The following is a 5,355-nucleotide window of genomic DNA, read 5'->3' as shown; positions in this document are numbered from 1 at the left end:
AATGAATTAAAACAACAAAACATTCTTATCTCAAAGCCATAAAACATACATCATTATCAAGAATAACAATCGGTTATAAATATCTGTCAATTTTAAACGCGGTAATTCGATGTTGCTACTTTTGTAACACCCCTAGCCCATATCTGTCACTGGATTTGGGCTACGAAGTAACCGGAGCATAACATCATATACTAAACATTTTATTATCATAAGCAAATCACATCGTAAATCATAGCTATCGAAACCAATTTTTTGAAAACAAAAATTTAGTTGTCGACTTTAAAAACAAAAATTGGAGTCGCCACTGATCATTTATTAAGGTGTGATCGGCTCACCATAAAAACAATTCTGGTCTACAAAATCTGAGAAAAATGGGTTCGGGAGTTAGTTAAGCATGAGGAAGGGTTTAACACCCTCGTAACGCCCAAAATCGGTACCGAATTGATTGTTTTATGTCTTGGTGTCGAAAATTTGAAAAGATTTTAAAAGAAAACTTTTTACTCATGAATGAATTAAAACAACAAAACATTCTTATCTCAAAGACATAAAACATCACACCCAGTGAGTTAGGGCACAATATTTTTAAATCTTCAAAAATCAAATTTGTCTTGTGATTTCTTAAAACTCATGCATTTTAAATTTAAGGGGATATTCGATTATTTAGATCGAATGAAGAAAATCGAAACCCAATACGTTAGGGTACAATTTCTCAAAATTTCATATACCAAATACTGCCTTTTGTTTTAGAATTCTTATTTCGAGAGGACAAAATGTCATGACCAGTAAGTTAGGACCCGACATTTTGGATTCTCGAGAATAAGCTTTTGTTTGAAATTTGTGTGATTTTATTGAAAAATACATACTTGGCTATCTAAATTCATCGAAAATCAATCGAAATCCAATACGTTAGGACGCGATTATTTTCTCGAGAATCATGAATGCCAAATATTTTGGAAATTTATAAAATATGATGATTTTAATGCTTTGACAAAACCAAAATATATTTTCTTTAAAAAATATAGTAAAATGCTAATGTACCACATAAAACCAATACTTTAATTTAAACTATACATGTAAATGTATTATAAAAATGTTAATGCATATATATACACGCATACAAAAAATTATAAAAATAAAATAATAAAACATGTACATATATTTACAAAATAAAATATGATATATAAGTAAATTTTAAAAATATGCATATGCATATATTAGACATGTATATAAAAGTTATGAAAATAGAGTGTAAAATATGTATAGGTATATAAAAAATATAAGTAAAATATATTAATAACTTATGAAAAATGCGTATATACATGTATATGCAAGAAAAATGCGGAAAATATATTTAATAATTTTGAATAGTATATGTATATACATATATTAAAAATATATATATTTGGATTAAAAAATATGAAAAAGTGTATGAAAATTATAAAATATAAGTATATGTACGTATATATATGTATATAAAACTAAGAAAAATAAAGTGATAATAAAATATATATATATAAGACATGTATATATATTGTAAAACCATTTAAAATATGTACATATATATATTAACATACATATGCGTATATATATAGATATAATAATAATAATATAATATAATAATGACAAAAGGTCCAATTTAAAACTTGAAACAGTGATTTGGGGCAAATTCGTAATTACAATAAACAAAATTGGAGCAAATTAAAATATGCGTAATAGGAGGAGGACCGGAAGGGGAATTTTCCCAAACCTCACACGCACTGCGTTTAAATGGGATTAAAATAAAACAATTTCAATATTTCATAGCAAAATTTAAAAACCAAAAATCATAATTTTGAAATGATGGAAAAATGAAAATGATTAAAAAGGTAAATAGACCATTAATAAAACCCCATTTCATTTGCAGCCAACAAAACCCATTTCAAACCCAAATCAAAACCCCATTCCAATTTCAGCAACAGCAGTCGCAAGGACTGCTTCTTTCTCTTCTGCTTCTCACCGAAATCCTCCCCTTTTCAACTCCGATTCGGACGCAACGCAGCAAGGGCATCAATGGCGCGCCACCACTGGTAAGAACCTTCTCTTCTCCTCCTTATTTTTGTTTTGCAAACCCCAAAAAAAAAGAAAAAATAACAGAGAAAGCAATAAAAGAAATGAAGAAAATCACCTTCCAAAATTTTTCTTTTCTGATTCTTTACCTTTGTATTTTCTCTCTATTTCAATATATCATTTGTCTAACCCCCTTTACAAATTAAAATCGGCCTTTTATAGCCGAGATATACAAAAAAATGAAAAAAATCTATCTATCCTGTTATTTTTTTTACATGTGCTGCCGTTTAGATCAATTTCTCGCAGGTATGGAAGTAGTGGAAGACGTGCGTTGTGCGGGGCAACATGCGCGACGTGCAAGGGCGACGTGCGCAATGCGTGGGTGCTGCTGCGGCGTGGGGCGATGGTGGCGCTAAGGCTATCTGCTAGTTAGGCTAGGGTTTACACAATTGGGCCCTTTATTGGGCCAAATGTATTAGGATTAGCCCAAATGTAAATGGACTGTTATTTTATTTTATTTATTTTTATCCAGGCCAAAATTGGCCTATTACAGCTGCCATTCTTTGCTCGTTATCGTGTAACGAGAACAAAGCAAAGACTTTAGAAATGGCCAATTTTGCCTGGTCGTACTGGACTTCAGGACCCTTTTCTTCAAGTAGCCTCATTCTTTCCTACCGTATCTTCAGAGGTATAGAAATTGGTGCTTCAATCCACTCCACTGCAACATCAAGGAGATAGGACTTGATACCTTATAGCTTCTCAAAAGAACAAAACTTGCAATCTTTAGTCTGCTCCACCGTAACTTCAGGAAGATAAGACTCGTAGCTTCAACTTATTCTGCTGCAACTTCATAGATGAGTCTGATACAATCTGCTCTACTGAAATTTCAGAGAGATAAGATCCGTGGTGTTAATCCTCTCCATTGCAACTTCAGGGAAATAAGATTATCTTCTTCAATTTATCCAATTACAATGTCGAGGAAACAAGATCCGTCGTTGTAGCTTCAATCTGTTCAACTGCACAGCTAAGGAGGTAAAATCCACCGTTGTGCCTTCAATCTTTTTAATTGCGTTGTCGGGGAAACCAGATCCACCGTTGTGACTTCAATCATGCTCCACTGCTCCGCCAGGGAAGTAAGATCTGTCGTTGTGGCTTCAATCTTTTTAATTGCGCTGTCGGGGAAACTAGATCTGCCGTTGTAACTTCAATCTGCTCCTCTGCACCGCCAGGGAAGTAAGATCTGCCGTTGTGGCTTCAATCTTTGTAATTGCGCTGTCGGGGAAACCAGATCTGCTGTTGTGACTTCAATCTGCTCCACTGCACCGCCAGGGAAGTACGTTCTGCCGTTGTGGCTTCAATCTTTGTAATTGCGCTGTCGGGGAAACCAGATCTGCCGTTGTGACTTCAATCTGCTCCACTGCACCGCTAGGGAAGTAAGATCTGCCGCTGTGGCTTCAATCCTTGTAATTGCACTGTCGGGGAAACCAGATCTGCCATTGTGACTTCAATCTGTTCCATTGCACCGCCAGGGAAGTAAGATCTGCCGTTGTGGCTTCATTCTTTTTAATCAATGCCAAAGAGATAGGTTTCACTGCCCACAGCTTCAATCCGCTCCGCTTCAACTAATCCAAGCCTTAACGCTAATGAGATAAGATTTGCCGCCGTGGCTTCAATCTGCTCCGCTACAATGCCAAGGAAATAAAAATCTGCTATTTTCAACCTACTCCACTGCTGTTCAGGAAGATAAGGCTGAAGTTTTACTGGTTTGTTCTCTAGGGAACACGACCTGTATAATTCAAATTATGAACCTAATTATGCCTAGTGATTAGGATGTCATGATCAAAATGAATCAAATGCTCATAACTAGACATGTATGAATGACATTTGAATGAATGTAGAATATTATTTTTTCCGAGAATGATCCCGCTTAGGTTGTCATTACTCAAAGTTTATTAAGACCGTATCACTGACGTGCTACAACACCTTTTGTTCAGCTCGCATCTCTAAAGAAATGCTTGATCACATTGCCCCTCACTGTAAAATTCAAAGTTCCATCCATTGAGACGCAAAATTTGTACCATCTTTCTCCCACTGTAACCCAAGGGTAGAAAAATCTGGTCTTTTCTCAATCTTCTCCTATCGCAATTCAAGGATATAGAATGTGAAACTCTTTGGTTCTTTACACCATTTCCAAGGTGTCATACCAAATGCTCATGCACAAATGAATGCTTTCTTCTCCGAAGAAACCTCTTCTTATTGCTTGGTGATCATTGTTCGCTTGTTCATTGAAGCCTTATCACCGACACGACATCTTATCATTTTGTTCAATCAATGCCTTGACAACAAAATCTGAAGGGATAGTCTCAATTTAGACTTTTCCTTCCTAGATATTTCAACCTTTAAACTTGGTGCTTTCTAAATAATAGTCCTGTTTCAGGTTATCGTATTATTTAGAAACTTCTAGAGTAATATGCAAAACTTCCATTGTGAAAGTTTTATTGGTCAATTGATCATTATTCTAATGCAACACATTTGCAAAAAGAACAAAATAAAAGATAAAATAGAATTGGTTTGAGAACATAGCTTGAAATGAACATATTATCAAGAATATTAAGAATACAAGAGGAATTGACTTGTATCTTGAAAAAGAATGAAGTATTCCAAGAACAGACAATCCAATATAAATAGCATGAAGACTAGGTGCCCCAGATAATGCAGCTTGAACTTCTCTGTACAAACTTCCTGAAGACCATTCTGAGTTTGACATGTGTTTAAGAGATCTACAGTACTCTGTTGATGGCCCAAGATGTCGCATACCCTTTCCTGCTGATTCAGGTATCTCAAGACCACCACACGCCCCATTCCAATCAAAATCTGAGCCACTCTGATCACTTCCAGCCCTATTCTGATCAAAATTTGAGCTGCCCTGATCACTTCCAGCCCTATCCTGATCAAAATTTGAGCTGCCCTTTTCGGGTTTTCAACTAAATCCCCTTTAGTCTAAGGCGCCCTTTGTGAGTTTTCACCTTAGCCTCTCCATTTTTACTTTTTTTTCACATCTTTTTTCTTCTCTTTTTTTTGTGACTCAAAGTGCCCTTTGCGAGTTTTTACCTTGGCCCTCTCCTTCTTTAAGCGAAGTATTTCTTGATTGATTCTGAGTTTACAAGATTAGACAAGTTTTTACTATCCATCTCACTCAAAATCAGTGCTCCTCCAAAAAAGGTCTTCTTTACAACATAAGGACATTCCCAATTTGGCACTCATTTTTCTCTAAAATCCTTTTGTAGAGGAAGGATCTTTTTCAATACC

The 5,355-nt window shown here is 35.2% G+C and overlaps 1 long non-coding RNA gene across 1 annotated transcript; it reads left to right on the top strand.

Moving 5' to 3' along the window:
• The first annotated feature begins 1,978 nt into the window (after positions 1-1,978).
• LOC121224684 (uncharacterized) lies at positions 1,979-2,563 on the top strand. Its single transcript, XR_005922427.1, has 2 exons — positions 1,979-2,066; positions 2,353-2,563. It is a non-coding gene; the product is annotated as an uncharacterized lncRNA (long non-coding RNA).
• Positions 2,564-5,355: the final 2,792 nt, after the last annotated feature.

The sequence above is a fragment of the Gossypium hirsutum genome, chromosome D12, assembly GCF_007990345.1.
Source record: "Gossypium hirsutum isolate 1008001.06 chromosome D12, Gossypium_hirsutum_v2.1, whole genome shotgun sequence".
NCBI lineage: Eukaryota > Viridiplantae > Streptophyta > Magnoliopsida > Malvales > Malvaceae > Gossypium > Gossypium hirsutum.
Note: the sequence above shows the minus strand (reverse complement) of the source record. Positions and strands in the feature narration are given on the sequence as shown.